The following is an 18,025-nucleotide window of genomic DNA, read 5'->3' as shown; positions in this document are numbered from 1 at the left end:
GCAATTGGCTGGAGGGTCAGGTTGTGTAGTGCGGCACGTGTTGTTCGAGGTCCTATTCCCCTCTTGTTTTGTTCTGCTCTCCTCTCTTCTTCCTATTCCGGCTTTCCTCTCCCCTCTTTGCTTCTTTATCGTTCCTTATGTGTGAAATCTTTGTTCCTCTCTTTCTCCCTCTGTTGCTCTTTGATATCTTTTCGCTGTCTCCCCCTTTTCTTCCTTCCCCATTCTCCCCCTTTTCTTCCTTCCCCCTTCTCCCCCGCTCTCCTTCTGGGTGTCGTGGAGAGTCTTATTCTTCACGCGCTTGATCATAAACAAGGGGGGGGGGTGTGTCCTTTGTTTGCTGCTGGGGGGGTCTTTTAGTTGGATAATGCTGCTTGGGGGATCTCACCGTCTCACCGTGCGGTCCCCATCAGGTACTATTTAGTCCTCGTGGGATGGTGCTTCTTTGCCTGTACTGGTCGTCTTCAGGCCCAGGTTCCGCGGTGGTCCATCTTCCTCGGGGTCCCCTCTCCCCTCCCTGCACGAGGGGGCAGTGCGGCGCTCCAGCACCCGGGGAGCCAAGGCAGTAGAGGGCCAATCCGGGCGCCTCCCTCGCGACGCACCCCGGGCCCGTGCGGCGCCGCACCTTAGTCTGCGGCTCCGCGGAAATCCGGAGGCCGCACTCACCCCCGCGTCTCCGGACGTAGCTGCCGTCGCTCGGGTCCCGCAACTTCACCCCTCCGGAGGCCCCCTCTCTCCACCAGCCAGGAGGCCACACCGGGGGTCAGGAACGCAGGGGGAGACCCTCTGTTTGCCAGCTTGGCCTGCCCGGCACGCGGAGATCTTTTCTCAGGCGCCCATTTTCTTCGACGGCCAGACCACGCCCCCACCGAAAAGAGTGATTTTTGAAAGGATATGTTCATATTTAAACATGCGTTGTTAGCAGAGTAAGATGCTAAGATGACAGCAAGTTTAATGGTGAGCAATGAAAGAAGCAGTGATCGGAAGGTAAATAGGTATAAAATCTGACCTCTGAATTCCACCCTTCCGAGGTCGATAAATTCAATATAATTTAATGGAGTGATAGTATCACCGTTACAGTGAGTAATAGTAAGAGCGCTACATAAAAGAAACTTCTGATTACAGGAAATAAGATTGAAAGAAATTTACATGGAACATCCAGGTAAATCAAGAAATGGATGAACAAGAACCAATAAAATAGTAATTTTCCTTTTTGACATCACAGCTGTATCCCAGAAGGTGAAGTTGAACTAACAGTAATCATTGATTAAGTACGAAGCTGGCACCCAGAATTGTAGACTGCTTAAAACGTAATATCATAAAAGTCACAGTACTTTTACTTGAAGTTAGAGTGCAGTGGGCTGAACCCGGCCTTATGTTACAGTAGATTTATAAAGCAATGTCACTGTGAGTGTTTAGTATAACAACTTCCAATCATTATCCCCTAAAAAAATACCATGAAACTCTCGAGCTGGCAAAGTGGCTCAGTGTCATACCCGCTTGTTATAAACAATTGGTGTCATCTGCAAGTTAAACATGACCATCTCAAAGAGGCTAAACTAGCTTTTCATTTTTCTGATGTGATAAATTGTCAACAATTAAATTGTTACACAGCAGCATCTGTTATTTACAGTGTTAAGAAGTGACAGAGGTATGTATATATGTGAGATATATAAAGGCATAGTTAGGTCAGTGTTTCCATAGGAAATGTGTTTTTGTGTTGGTGATAACGTTGGCCCTGTTTCACAGATCTCCACAAAACATTTGAAAAAGCTGCTACTTTTTGACTAGTTTGTGCATGGAAAGATTTGGGGTGATCTGTAAAGCGGAGGCCGAGAAACAAGGAGGATCCCAAAATACAAAATCCAAATGCATTTCCAATAGACGTTTTTAAGAAGCGCTGCTGCAAAAACTGCTGAACGGAATTACACCAAATTTGGCCAGAAGCTAGATTTTGGTTCGCAAATTGTGCTTTTTGTGATTTGCTGTAAATCCATTCAGTAGTTTTTGAATAAAGGTTAAAAAATAGTTGTATACCTGTATGGTTGGGTTCAAGGGACTCTCATGAGAGTCCCTTGAACCCAATTTTAAATAAGCATTTGCAATGCAATAGGTCTTGCATTTTCTTGAGTTAGAGCTATTGGCACTGTAAATTCAGAACTAGACTTTTCTTGCCACATAAATTGGTAAACCTTGTCTTGTAATTTAATCTTTTCCTGCCTTGCTTTGGTGGTCACTGGCGGCTACTGACATCAGAAATCACAAGCCCTTGAGGAGAGATGAGAAGATGACTGTACTACCTCCAGTTGTGTAAACGTCTGAACAGAAAGCGGTAAAGAATGCTGGAAAAGTATTTTATTTATATTTTAACAGAATGAAAATGCTTGCAAGTATCCTTGCCTTGCATTTAAACAAGCAGAGCAGCCTGAGAAGATGTATGGCTCCAATAAAGGAGATAAGCAATGCCCTGTGTGCGATGTTGTGAGTGATGGTAGGGAGGGGCCCTGGAGAGAGACTCCAGATGCTATGCAAAGCTAAGCAAGTTTCACATCATTGTTTCTAGGTTTAGCTACATTCTACCAGAAAGGGCATAGTGTGGCTTTGATGAGCACTAAGCTAAACAACCGGGTGTTTCTTTTGTAAATAAGCTTATTTTAGGTGCCTGAGGTAAACAAGGACAACATTGGAATAAAACCAAAACAAATGTCACCAACATGGGAGGAGATGGGAGGAACAGAAAGCTGCAATAAAAGGCAGGCAGCTACCATCCTAAAACACCAAACGGAAAAGGGAGCACCTAAGAAATAACAAAAATAGTATGTCACAGCAACAGATAAAGAAACGAAAGTGGAATACTACAGTAGTTGGTCACTGATCTGAAGCAGAGAAATGAGGGAGAATAAGGCATAACTGACCACTAGCGAGCAAGAATTTTTAAAGGACACTGCTACCAACAAATGAAATTGCTTCAAGCCATAAGAAGTATACTAAAAGTATAAACGAGGTTGAACGCTTATGCTCTACCTAAAAATGGGGTGTTTGGCCAAAGGAGCCTTTTTTCTCTGGAACCATCTCACTCCAGTAGGGGTATGAGTCTTGTAGGAGAAGGTGCTCTGATTGGCTGCCAGCAACGTGAGAAAAAATACTGTTGACATCCATTAAAGGACTCAAGGAATTAGTCCCTTGTCCTGACCTGTAACAAACAAATTGTATAAGGGGGCAGAGAAGGGATACCTTGCACCTTTGGGCCCCATGAACCCTGAAGGACCCTCCCAGGTCAAAATAAAGAGCAAATTTTGAGTTTTTAACATTATCCTGTGGGACTACCGCAGGATCGCAGCAAAAGAACAAAGTGGAGGCCTGAGGCCACATTGTTTAATTAAAGGGACGGAGGCATTTGCCCCCCCTGAGCTGATTTCAGCCTGGGGACACGATCCCCAGGTGATTTGTTCATTATCCCTGAGCCAGATTTGACCCAGAGGCCCCAACACCCAGGGCTTAAAGAATGTTTTAAGGAATGTGGGGCCACTCCCATTCCAGAGCCTTTAAATGACCCAGGGAACTTGATCCCGCAGGGCTGTCGTTTTTTTTAAATTATAAAACGGAGGGGATGCCATGTGATAACCCCCTCCCTGAATCTTTGTTGCCCCCACGGACCTCATACTCTGGGGTAGGCTCACTTTCTATGTCCATTCTCGGGACACAGCAGTTTCCCTGCCTGCACCAATGTAGGCAGGAAACTTGTGTTTGCTCCCATCATAAATCTCCCTCATTACGAGTCTGGCGGTCACTAGACTCATGGATGGTGGTCCGAGCTCTACATTTCAACGCTGGCGGTTGGGCCGTGAGGGGACTGCCAGCTCTGCCAGGATCAGGGATCTCGGCAGTCTGGTGGTTGGTGGTGGTCCTAATCCTCCAGGGCAGCCAGCCATGTTTTCCTCCAGCAGTAGCACCACCATGAAAAGGCTGGCAGAGAATGGGTGCAGGGCCCCCCATGGCCGGCACCATTGCAGTGTTCACTGTCTGCTTTGTAGTGCAGTGAACATTGTACAGATACTGTTGCACTCTGCAGCCTACAGCATTGCCGCCGGCTTGATTACAAGCCAGAGACAATGTTGTAGGCTCTTTCTCACTAGGCCAGTGGGTGGAACCTATTAATAGGTCCAGTGGGGAGGTAGCCAGTTTGGCAGCAGCAACCTCCCTGTTGGAAGTTTGTTGGACGGTGTAAACCGTCCGCCGAACTCATAATCAGGCCCAAAGTCTGTTCCCAGCTCTTGCCAGCTGGGAGTAGACTTGTCATCTTGTGCCCCAGTGGACAAAAACAGCTCAGGGAGGGGGGCCACATGCACCTCTCCACTTATTAAATTGATTGGGCCCCATCCCCACAGGCTGAAAATGGCCATGTGCCCCCCTTCCCCTTCCCCTTTAAAATATATAAGGGCCTGGAGGATGGGATCCCAGGGCCTAATGAGGCTCGGGAAGGGGGCCATGCAACTGTCCTGCTCTTTACAATGCACGAGGCCCATGGGGATGGGACCCACAGGGGGTAATGAAGCTCAGGGAAGGGACACCAAGGCCTCCTCTCCCCTTTAAAATAAATATGACCCTGGGTGATGAGGTCCGCAGAGCCTTTTGAAAATTAGGGAGGGGGTTCACATGACCGCAACACAGGCCATGTGGCTAACCCTATGCCACAAACGAACAAAGGCTATGTGTAACATGAGTTTACTTGCCTGCATTGGGAAGTTGGCTACCTCCCGGTGGGTTGGTTATAGGGCCTCTCTGCACACCAGGCCCTGTGGCCAACCCCATGCTGTGCACAGGCAAAGGCTATGCACAGGGTGAGGTTGGCTGCCTGTGTAGGATCTCAGCTGTGTGCTGCATGGAGATGGCTTTACATATGGTAATAACATTACTTTAAGATAAAAAAAAGCCTTCGAAATTCATTGAAATAAACATGTTAAAGTAACGATATAGGTAGGTGTGAGAAAAAGATACGTTTTTGTTTAAAAAAAAAAGCTTAGAAATCCTCTGAAAAAAGCAAAGGTTAAAGTAACGTTAATAAGTATTTAGTAATAAATGTTTTCTGTTTTTGCTAAATTGGTTTCAGAAATGTAATATTTTGTGCTGTCTTCTTTAAAATTATTGGCACTGTTTGAACTAAGCACACAGTTATCTGTGGATTGACTGCTCCTTGTGCCAAAATAATAACTCTCTTAGTGACATTGGGTTCAAATGTTGTGTTAGGACTTTTTTCCAGCAGTTGACAGTAACTTTTAAAGTTTAGGAATTAAAAATCTCCAACCAGATTTAGAGACAAAATTGTTTTGGAATTTTTAATTCATGAAAAGTATCTTCGATTCATTTTTGATCAAGTCTTATTATTGATTTTCGGAATTTTTCAATTACTTTTTTGCACCTTTTTTTTTTTGTGGGAACATGGAGGGGGGATTTGTCTACCCCAGGCTAGCCTTACATTGCTGTAGATCAAGGCCTTTTGCAAGGAATGAAAGCTGAAGCTGGGACAAAGAGCCAAGAAGAAAGACTATGAAAATGCTCTCAGGGCCTGGGAGGAGTTAACCACCAATCATCTCAATGAAGATGAAGCTGAGGAGAACCCAGTATAAGTGGGGAATTTCCCCTAAGGAGCTGCATCACCTATGTTCTCCACAGCTGGGTACAGTGTGTCTCTCATCATTGTACCATTGGTGCTTGAGGACAGGAAGTCTCAAACGGCCTTACAATTGAAACTGGATACCCTTACCCCTGAGGAGAAAAATATTCCCTTTGCAGCAGTGGAGAAAAAGGCAGAGGCTTTCCTAGCTAATGAGAAGAATCAAACAACATGTGTCCTTGAGAATAAGGCAGCAGCTGTCAAGAGGAATGCTACTCCAAGTGATTGCTAGTGATTAGGCTAATTTCCAGCATTCCTCCCGTCACCTTTTGTGTGCTTGCTGAAATGCTCTATCTGACCAAAGTTTTGCCCAGGCATGTGTACTGTGCCACTGGGACAAAGTTACACCTCACTGAAGAACCCCAATTGTGACCAAAGTGGATTCAGGTTGCTTGTGTTCCGGTCCATGGAGGACCTTGCCTGCCAATTCAGACTGCACTGTCCCAACTGAAGTAGAGTCAAGCCTGTTTTGCATATGGCTGAGTCCAAGTTGAGATGACATGGTAGGCAAAAAATTATGGGTTGGAGTGATTGCCAGAGTATGACTTATTGAAAGTATTTCTCCCATCAACTTTTGTTTTTTGAGGAAAGGAAGACAGCCATTCCTCTGGAGGAATGAGTCGGGCAGCTATGCAGAGATGTCAACTGTAACCTTGGATGCTGAGGAGAAAGGGTTAGCAGCAGCCGTTGCAATGGATGAGAAAAAGCTGGCGGCCCTAGAGGAGCGAAAAGCCCTGATGGCTCATGAAAGGTGTAAAAGGAACTTAAGGTCCAAGAGGACATCAGCATCCAGGGAGGAAGATGTCAGCAACATTGAGGTACCCAGAATGGGTCTTCACAAAATCAATACTCCAAAAGATGTTGTGCCTATCTATGTGTTGAGGAGGATATAGTTAGGAGGGTTGCTCCTTATAAAGTTGACTTGCATATGCAAAAAGTATATAAAAACGTTGGGGAAGCGTAACCTGGGTAAGCACATGGTAATTGACAGGAGGAACACTCTATTGATCCTGGAGAGAGCAGAGCTGGTTCAGTACCAACCCACTCCTGAGAGATATTGCTTGGCGTTTAGGGATGCTCAAAAGAAGTAACAGCACTTTTGGGTGTTTTTTGTGATTTTTCAAGTAAATCTATGGCAAAGTGAGTGAAGTGTAGCAAAGTAACTCACTATGATATGCAGTATATTTATCTATGTGGGGACAAATTCTGACTCATTATTTTTACAGAGTTGGGCCGTCACATGATTGATTTAAAGCCCACTAATTCCAAAAGGCTTCGGTGAGAATCTGGCCTCTGGGACTGAATGTCAAAGAAAGAACCCGGGATGACCACAAGATGGTTTTTCAGGCCCCCAGAAAAAGGTTAAAAGTGGGAATCCATGAGGGCCTCAAACCTTTGACAAGAGAAAAGAGCCCCAAACCATTTCAGGGAAAAAGGAAGCCCATTTCTAACAATAAAGTTAGTAGACCTCCATGCATGTGCATGTATGATTGGATGCTATGTACAATGAAATATCAATGTCTCATTTTGTCCACAATTAATTTAATTGTTTAGAGATTGTTGGACAACTGGCAATATTGCCAAACAGTTACCCAAGAAAGGAGGATAGCTATTTCTCCTACACTCCTCATTAGGTGTCAGAATAGTTATCTGAACGTAGAGGAAATCCAACCTAAACTTGGAGCCTGATTTAATAACGTGTACTGCTCACATAAGAAAATCTTAACACTTTCTGATGCTAAAAACCTCACCCTAATTAATTGGTTGCTTAAGAGTACAGTAAGACAAAAATATCAGTATTAAGGCAATAGAAGTCTAAGTAGGGCATCATTTCCCTTTAATCAAGCTGCAAAATGAATGAGCTCCTTTGTTGAAATATGATGAGCTGAATTCCACGGGCAGCCGTCATTAATAGTGTTCAAATAAATAGCTTTAATTGGTAAAACCTCTGTTGTATGGGAAGGTGTACGATGGGAAATACAACCTAGCATAAAAAGTAAACTCAAATAAAATTACAATGTTCTACTGCTCCAAATTCAAAGTTCAGATTTAGTTTCAGCTTTATGAAAGTAGTAGAAAATGCACATCATTGCTTGAGTCAACAGTACATGAGGGAAATTAAAGTGATGTGAAGAATGCATTTCTATATTTTCTACACTCCTGCATCCGCCAAATACTCTGTACTAATTTGTTCTGGTCTCTGTCCTTGGAAGAGCTGTGCCCAGAAAGTGCCACTTTTAAAAGAAATTGATGTGAAGTAAAGTAGATAAAACCTTTGTCATACTAATATTGTCCAAATGTATTCGCAGCAAAAGGTTGTATTTTAACCTGCAGCAACCACCCTTTGTGTATAGACAAAAAAGGATGGGTTTAAAGCCTCTGAGCTTTACGCTTGCACAAATATTTCTAGGAATTAAGCCCTTGTTCTTTATGCCCTTGTTGTTTTCTCAGTCCCTTTTCAACCCTGTTGTGTTACTCCCTTAAAGGTCGTCTGTCATTTCGCTTTCCTTGTTTCGTAATTGTTTGCATTTTCTCACGCAATTAAATTATTTCAGCTAAACATGGCCCTTATTAGAACTCAAAACACAATTAAAACCCTGCAGTGCTCTTCGTTTCACCACTTTTTCCCAACTTTACCTGGCGTTACTCTCATGCATTGGTAGGTCTCTGGAGGTTGCACGTTTCTTTTGGCAACACCTCTTCTCGCATCCATTGTGACTGATGAAGGTGGCAAGAAGGTAGACCTGGAAAGAACTCTGAAATCTAATGTGAACTTTCTATCCTTTAACTTGAACAATAAAAGTTCATGGCAGTATGATATCTGATTAATTACATAGTTAACTTCTCAGCAGCATTCCTCTAGCTTTGGATCTGGGATTATACATCTTCTTAATAATGCACCTTCAAACTACTTTTCACGTTTGTGAATAATTGAAGATTAAGCATATAAAGCATTACAACTATTAACCGTATTTTACTGTAACTATTCAGTCAGGGAAATGAATGTCCATGTGTAGCATTCAATAAATGTCTATTGTGCACAGAAAAACATGATGAAAGGTGATCTAATGATATATGAAAGGAAAATAAAGCCCCTCGAGCAGTCTGTTTGCCAAAATATGCAAGCATGGAATACCTTCTAATTATGTATTTTGAATTACTCAGCTATTTTTTCACTATACATTAATTTATACTTTAAAATTCTTTACAACACCACATCCACCATGATGATATAAAATAAATTGAATATACCGTATGATTCACGTACATTTCCAAGAATATTCCTGTGGGGTATTGTCAAAGGCCACCTCACCAGAAATATCTGCAACTCATAGTAGAAATATTAATATTCCTAGTTTTATTGTATGAGAATGGACTCCGTTAAATTTGGGTTTACACACATTTAACTTTTCATCACAGAAGCAGCATAGCAATAAACCAGCCTCAGAGGCTGCCTCTTTCTACCAATTACAGAACATGCATCTCCTTTTTCCCACCATAGTGGGATTGGTTGAGTGATATAAAGGATTTGCTTTCAAGATCCTTGTAATGTTGAAGATTTATACTTTTACATTTGTTGCATAAATATTGAAAAAGAAATTGGCCACATTTACAAATAACACTGGAATCCTGCAATCATGCTATCAAAGGAATCTTCAAATATTTTATTATTTTGTATACTCTGCCTCAGAAATACTTGTTTGCTATTAATATGGACATGTTTGGTGAACCACACTAGGGTCATGGGTTAAACCATTCATTAGACCCTTAACAAATTGCAATTCTATCTCGTTTTCGTAAAGCTGACATTCAACTTTTTCATCCTCCTAGAAATAATACACCTAAAGATATGTTGAGGCACCCCACTCGGCAGCAATACAATTCAGTAGTCACACTTATTTGGTGTTGTGCATATGCCTAGAGTCCTTCAGTGAAAACTTTTTCTAATATTTCTGTGAATTGCAAATAGTTTCTAGTGACTGGGTAGCCTGAATGTGTTGAATATGTAGTGATCGGGATGCAGCGGTCATACTGATAAACTCTATTTAAACCAATGGAAAGTGATTAACTATTCAAGGTGCCTGTTGTATTTGATGAGTAGAACATAGGTCATAAAACTAATACCCTCTTTAAAGTGTGCTAAATAGGCATCCATGTTACCAGAGATTTCATCACACGATCCGTAACTTTATGGAGGGCAGAGTGCACGTGTCTAAGGTCCATGTGTAGTGCACAAGTGATGCACATGGTGAAACTAACTTGCCTCCTGCGGTCAATGATTGTTACAACGTTAAACACACACACAGAGGTCACAATAATGAAGAAGCAAGAAATCAAACTAAACAAAACCAAACAAAATAGTACTAACTAACATTGAAAACAGAAACTAATCTAATGGAAAAGCAGGCTTGGAACTAGAGATGACTGTTGCACGTAATCTAAATGAGACAGATAGGGAACATAAAGGGAGCAGCTAAAGGGAAGCTAACATGAAATGCATAATGCTGCAGAAACAGAGTTTGCATTAATGTGTAATCAGTCCATTAAAGATTTCCTTTTGTAACCTCCTGCCAATATTAAGAGTACTCTCCTGGTGAAGTATGTTTTGAATATTGCTAGACTGCCAGCATGTGCAAAAGCTGTAAGTCAAATCCATTGATTACGACTGGACTGTTTTTGTTTATCACTGAAACACAGATGTTGGTAAGGATCCCAGTGCAGATCATGTGCTCTGGCTTTGTCTAATGATACCATTTAAATAGTTAATACGATTGATGGCTTTGATGGTGGTGTTAGTTATTTGCTGGATAAATCTTATCATGAACCTGCTAGTGTACAGAAATATTGATTATCCATTTAAGACATAAATATAATTACACAGTTTGTGATTTACAGGCTTCTTGGAATGATGCATAATGCCCCCTACAACTGTTAGAATTAACATTAAAATGTTCAAGAACCTAAATCACTATGTTGCTAAACGACTGTTATAGAAAAATAATTAGAAAGATTTTTTCTTTACACCCCTCAGAAGACATCTTGTCTACTTTCCAAAAATCCAGACCGATCGATTTACAAGTGCTTTTATGAGTGTGCCAAAATAACTAATTAAGGTATTGAAGGCAGCACAAAGCTTGTAGATTTGTCTTCCTGTGGTTGTTCAATGGCATAATAGATATTGAAAGGTTAGAACACAGCTGCATTGGCTTACTGGTGCAGACCATAATTATATTAAATTCCTGCGTTGATTGCAAAAGTGTTACTCTGAGCTGGACCCCACCGTTGTGAAAATGAAACCAAATCTAGGATACTTGTTTGCCCCTCCAGATTTTAGTGGATCACTTTAGTGGGCATAATTTCTTAAATGTGGGAACAAAGATCTGGAATCTTCTTACATGCTACCTTCCTTGACCCACTGGATTGTTAACACCTACTGGTAGCAGACAAAGCTAGAATAAACGTTTCTAACATTTAGTTCATCTTCTTCATTTTCTAGGGCATGTTTCCTGGAATCAACATATAATGCAGTTAAGGCAAAAGCTTTCTGGAAATCAACCTCCTAGATTTGAGCATTAGGTCCCTCTAGAGTTTAACTGCTTCAGATGATGTTCTTATTTCCCGCTCCAGAACGATTGGATTCCTGAAGATTTTTTTGTTTCTTTTGTTTCTATGATATTCTACATTTGTTAATGAGGATAGATAGATTTCTGGCCCATATGAATATGTCTAATTTTTAAAAACATAAGGATAAAAGGTTAGGTTTGAGATGAGTATTTAAATATTTATTACAGATTTACCACTTTTCAAGGTGGCTGTATTGCTTAAGTCTTCGTCAAGCAACAAATTGTTAGAGGTATCTGTCACAGTAATATTAAATGAATAACTCATAGAAGTTATTTTGGGTTATCAAACATACAAAGTAAAAGTATAATACATGTACAATTAATGTTCACTTTCAAACAAATATCAAATAAAATATATCATAAATAAAAGAATAAACAAGTTATATGAAATGCATTAGTGAATAAGCAAAAACAGCAAAGTACAATCAATCATGTGCAATGAGTATAGCAAATTTAAGGAACAATACAATGTCAAACAATCTAATTCACTAAAGTCCATAGATTCACTCACACCTCTTGTTGAGTCATTGTCTATGTTGGAACCATGTTAACGATATGTCCCTCACTCATCTGGAAGTGAAATATTGCTTTTAAGTTAACCACAGATGTTTATATTTATAGGGTAAGATCCATTTATTTCAACCTGTTTTTCATCTGTGGGACAAAACAATAAGAAATGATGATCAATGTCATCTGTTGTAGTACAATAGTAACGTCTGGACAAAGTTTGACATAGATACCAATTAAATGTGAGAGGCTAATAGCAAAATTAAAACCAACATTTTAATTATACTATCTTCACAATTTAGGGTTTGACCAAACCAAAGCAGAACTTATAAATATGAAAAAAATTAACATGCAAGAAGTATTCCTTCAAATGTTCAAGATATAGATTACTTATTCTTTTGGTATTGATCACATATCAAATAGATGGTTTGAAGTGCAACAATAAACTGCCAAGTAGTGAGTGGCAGCTCCCTCAAATGGCTAATCTGAAAATCTCTAATGATGTATGCACAGATTTGAACCACTTCAATTTACCAATATATCTTGTGATAAGAACCTAATGCGCCTTATTACAGTGGACCTTGAATGCTTTATCTAACCATAGTGACACTCAGTAAAAGAATTTGGCATTAACTATACCAATCACTTCAAATCTTTGGGAAGTTGTTGTAATTTGAGAGTGTTGGTTGGAGTACCACACCTACATCTCTGAAATGTATTCAGGAATTGATATTAAGTTATGATAATCTTTGAAATGGCACAATCCTAGCCATATGAGCCTTAGAATTGGAGATTAAGCATTTTAAAATTCAGTTGTAGCAGAGGTAAGTCATCCAGCATATTTGGCTAAAAGGGCACCAACATGATGTCCCTAGATACACAGACTTTTGTCTAATTGCAGAGCAGTTAGTAGCTGTAGCCACAGATTCCTTAATAGCCTATATATGTAACTTTATCAAGGACAACTCAATTCAGAAACATACTTGTTTTGAATGTTTTGTGTACATTTCAATTCTTAACCTTGGTTTTAGTGTTGTTGGTTGTAAGACCTTATCTGAGGCAAAAGTGTGTTTTAGAGGCTCATAGTTGTTTGAGGCATTAACAGTATGTCATCGGTAAACAATTGAGCGGACTTTCTATTTAGAACAAGCAGATACTTTGTACCATTTGCCAAACAATATGTGAGACTATTGTGATACAGCGAAACTACAGAGGGAGGAAGGACATGCCTGTGTTGAACACCTCTCTTTAATTTGAAAGTATTAATAGTCTCACCTTTAATGCCTCATCTAACTTTTGTGAAATTCTCAAGTAATTCTACCAATAAGCTTCAGGATTCCCCATATCCTTCAAGGCATTCCACAATCTGTCACTTGAATCATTGTAAAAAGCCCACTTTTAACTGACAAAAATCATGTGGAAATAATTTTGAAAGAATTTTGAAAAAAGGGTTTCAAAGCAACATATTTTAGCACACTAAGGCCATAGAGAAAATCGAAATGATCTGGGTTTTGCCTAAATCGAGCCTAACATTTGGAAGATTCTCTTTCCAATTAGCCAATCTTTAAGCTTCAGGAGCAATAAATTCCCAAAAATGTTTTTGGTGCAGTCGATAAGGCTAACCAGCTGATATTTTAACTTGTGGAATGGTATAATTTCTCCACCCTGTATAGACTGCTAATTAGGAGCACTTCGTAATACTGAATTGGCCATTTCCTGTAAAATAGGGTCTTAAACAGAAGGTTCAGATTTATATCATTCTCGCAGAATGTTGTCTGGACTGAAGCCTTCTGACTCTTGTGGATTATAGTTGGGGCTAGACTTTTGCTATCTTGAGCACAAGGCAATCTGCTCAAATGCTTCCATGTAAACAAATGTGTGATTAGTGGTTGAAGATGAGGCCTGGTTGTGTTCCAATTGGATGCTGGAAAAATACAAATACTCCGACCACCAGCACGACTACTGGTGGATTTCCACCCACATTGTGGCAGAAATCCCTCAGTACAAGAGAGAAGAAAATGAGCTACAATCAGTATTCAACACTATCAAAATAATATGCAAAACAAAGAAACAATGAAATAAATTCAAAAATGATATTTATTAAATGTGTATGTACATAAAAACTAGCAAAAATGTCTAAATTATAAAAATATACAGATATTACACAGGGAAGTAAACAAATACAGATCTTAATAATCTGCAAATACATAAACATATAACAACACTTACTGACAAGAACAAAGTGCCACACAAGACAGTGAGATAGTAATACCATAACAATTGACAAACATACAACTCTAAATTTCATTAATACATTTAAGTACAATTAAATAAACACAAATTCTCTTTTGGCTGCAGCTGTAATACAACTCACAATGATATCATCCTATTATTCCAATCATAATTATGTCTCAATCTTGTCTAATAATAACTTGAAAAAAAGAAATTCTGACACAATAAATTCATAAGTCATCCACACAAACAGAATTAGGAACCCACGTTTCTGCGGCAATCCTCTGATTTATGAGGCCGCCTTCATCAGGGCAGTTCCTTTTCAGTGCTTAACAGTATAAAATGCAGCAGATTTGATCAATTCTATTATCCTTCCCAATGGTATACGTCCTAATACAAGAAAATACAACAAAGATAGTTAATTGAATCTAAACTCTTGAGATACGGTGAACCACCAGTGCCGTCACCCATATCAAAACCATTACCAAATATAATAATAAAAATTATAAAATAAAATAAACAAAAAAATCAATAAATATGTGTTCAAAAGAGCCATGCATACAGACACAACGTGAGCAAAGGATCCCAATGTTCACTTCACTAGGAGTAAATACCTGCAGCCCAGGCACAGATGTAAATAAGTTTCCAAGAAACGATGGAAAAACTCAACTTTCTAATTCCAATGTCGATTAACAGATAAACCTTGTACAAAGACAAAACCAAATGCCCAAGATTAACACTCCACATTTTTACAGAAAAGCTGAAACATTGGATAATCCAAACCGTCACTGAAAAAGAAAATATAGAACACAACCTCATACCGATGAGAGCAGTAACTTTCTGCTTCACCAACCGCGGTAATTTATGCGGTAAGGAATATATCAGGGCATCCTTCACATGACTTTTATTCATCGCAGCCGTTCCATCTATAAAGAGAAGAGGAGAGACAGCATAGAAGAACATGATCCAAAGGAATTTTCTACCAATGATATTTTTACAGACTGTCTACTTGCCCACCTTCTTTTCAATCAATTAGTCTTCACAAATTAAACAAATAGCGTCCTCCAGCACCCCATTAAGTCAAAGTTGGGATAATTAACTGTAATGCTACAAGTTAAACAACTTCATAAAAAAATTGTCACCCACTTCAAACGAAGTGAAACCGAAATGCAGCGATATTAATATTTCATAATACCATAACACAAAAATGAATTAAATCAATTAACTGAACGTACTTGGGAATACATAGCTTTCTGCAAATACAGATTCCATTCCGCCGAGGTATATCATCAACCAACTAAGCCTCTGCTTTAAAATCATCCCACACGCATTTAAGAAAAACATAAATAATCTAGCAGACATAAAATGACCCCCTTTGCCTATTTTTCGAAGAACATTACCTTATGATTAACAAAGGTCCTCTGTTTGAAAATTACGGCAGCCAAACCAAAGATTGTTCGATAAAAGACCCTCCATTTTAAAGTCAGGCATCTCACCCTGATTCGAGATCGAGGGACCAGAGAGATCAGCAGCGCCACACCAGCAAAACACCGCCTACTGTGTCATGTTCCATGATATGGCCTGCGGTGTTTTGCTGGCGGAGGACCCACTGCAAGCAGGTAAGTCAGGTTCTCCGACAGGAGAGGGGGATGGAGGGTGTTGTGTGCATGTGTAGGTGTGTGTGATTGTGAGTGAATGTGTGCATCCGTGTGTAATGCGTGTGTGCATGAGTGTGTGTGTATATACGTGCATGTTGTGTCGTGTGAGTGCGTTTGTGCCTGGATGTATGTTCGTCAGTGTTGCTGTGAGTGTGTATGTATGTATGTATGCATGCATGGGTGAATGTGTGTATGCATGTGTGTATGTGTGTAAATGTGAGGAGGAGGGGGAGGGCAGGGGAGGACTCCGTGGAGGGGGCAGGGGAGACCCCCATCAGTGCCAGGGAAGGAATTCCCTGGCAATGATAGTGCCTACCGTCATGGTTTCCGTGGCAGGTCAGAACCCACGGAAACCATGGCGGTGGGCGGGATCTGATTGCCATGGGTGGCCTAGAGATGGCCGCCGGCTGGAGACTGAAGTCTCCAGCCCGGCGGTCGTGACCACCCTGGCGGTCGAAAGCCAAACCCCCAATGTCATAATAGTTGAGGTAGTTACCGCCAGCCTGTTGGCAGTAATACCTCCACTATAACACCGACCACCGAGGTCGTAATGACCCCCTGAATCTTTAAAAATGTATATCTCCGGTTCCCATTATTGGATTGTTGCCATTTTGATGTCATTTTAAATATCAAAATATAATCTATTTTAATAAGTTGGTGTTGGATTTTTATTGTGTTTTCTGCTTTACTTATTTACTGTTTTGTTGCTATTAAATGCTTTAAGCCTAACTGCTCATGGCCAAGCTACCCAGGGTTGAGCAAGGATTAATTTACTGAGACCTTCACTGAACCTAGTGGGGGTTTTATGGCCTATTGCTAAGTACAGGTACCTACATGCCCTTACCAATAATCCACTTCCCAACAGTTAGTTGCATAGAAATATCCTATGAAGATCAAACAATGATGTAAGCGAGGGTGAAATTAGCAGGTACATCATGTCAGAGATCTGGACTTATCTCCTCTAGAAATTATGTTTTAAGCCCTCTCATCTTTTAAAAAGATGAAAGTAAATCCAAGTGAGTGTGTAAGTAGGTCCTTTATTGGAGCATCTCATCCACAGCACGACAAACAGCTGCCCTTCTCTCAGCTCTGCTCAGTCTCTCTCAACACTCCACATTCTATATGATGTAATACATGACATCAGGCAAGAGCTGAGCAAAGAGAACATTCCACTCTTGTCCTGAACACAACAGGTCATATACCACATGAATGTTGGTGGGACTGGAGTCAGAATAGTAAATCTGACTGCTCCGCCAAACATAGATACTTTACCCAGTGTTGTTGGGACTTGACTTAGAGCAGTCAATCTGCCTCCCTTGGTTATGCGCACGTTCCCCAATGTCTGTAAATTTGACCCTCACAAAAATATGTGCAATTTTCCTAATGTTTGTGGTACTGGTGTTAGAATAGTAAATCCGTCCTTTCATCCCAAAATACATACATATACCCCATTTTGCTGGGGTTGTAGTTACAATAGTAAATCCACCTCCCTCCCCCCAAGATATACGTACTTCCCAAATGTTTGTGGGACTGGAGTTAGAATAGTAAACCTGATCCTTCCAAACATATGCACTTTCTTTAAGTTATGTCGGGTTGGAGTTAAAATATTAAATCTACCCCCTCCTTCTCCAGAAATATATGCTTCTTTCCCAGTGTTTTGGGACTGGACTTAGAATAGTAAATCTACCCCCTCACCATAGTATGCACTTTCCCTAATGTTTTTGGGAGTGGGTTAGAATAGTCAATCTGATCCCTCAGCCCCCACCCCCCAGATATATGCACTTTCTGCAGGGTTTGTGCAAGTGGATTAAAGTAGTAAATCTGAGTTATCCAAAAATATGCACATTCTTCATTTCATGTTGGACTGGAGTGATAACAGAGACTCTGACAACCTCCACACCATCTACCCTCAACTGTAAGTATTTCCTCCAGTATTTTTTGGGACTGGGATTAGAACAGTAAATCTAATCCTTCCAATTATATGCACTTTTCATGTTGTTTGTGGCCTTGGAGTTGCATCAGCAAATCTTATCTCCACATCACAGTTGTAATCCAAGAAATCATTATTTTGGCTCAATAATATGGATAAAATAATGGCCACATCTGGTAGAAAGTCCCTCCTGGAAAATCCATATATAGCAGTTATTAGGAGGAAAAGAAAGCTAAAAACGCTGATTAGTGAGACTGCAGTTATGAATTATTATGAGGATTGTTTGATATATAAACAATTAGATCACTTGCAGCAAACTGATTACAGAGGGCAAATACACAAATACCTCTCTCAAATTAAAACGAAGAGTACTAGAACGTGGATGCTGAGGCTAGGCCAAATC

The 18,025-nt window shown here is 40.3% G+C and overlaps 1 protein-coding gene across 8 annotated transcripts in view; it reads left to right on the top strand.

Moving 5' to 3' along the window:
• The window catches only part of GULP1 (GULP PTB domain containing engulfment adaptor 1), a 1,895,686-nt gene that overhangs the window by 1,255,166 nt on the left and 622,495 nt on the right, over window positions 1-18,025 (top strand). Inside the window, exon 1 of one of the 8 annotated variants that reach the window (XM_069225938.1) lies at window positions 2,283-2,329. The exons of the other annotated variants lie outside the window; for them this stretch is intronic. The gene's annotated coding sequence lies outside the window, so the exon portion shown is untranslated. Of the gene's footprint in view, window positions 1-2,282; window positions 2,330-18,025 lie in introns of those variants that run through there. 8 annotated transcript variants of the gene reach the window in all.

The sequence above is a fragment of the Pleurodeles waltl genome, chromosome 3_1, assembly GCF_031143425.1.
Source record: "Pleurodeles waltl isolate 20211129_DDA chromosome 3_1, aPleWal1.hap1.20221129, whole genome shotgun sequence".
Taxonomy (NCBI): domain Eukaryota; kingdom Metazoa; phylum Chordata; class Amphibia; order Caudata; family Salamandridae; genus Pleurodeles; species Pleurodeles waltl.
Note: the sequence above shows the minus strand (reverse complement) of the source record. Positions and strands in the feature narration are given on the sequence as shown.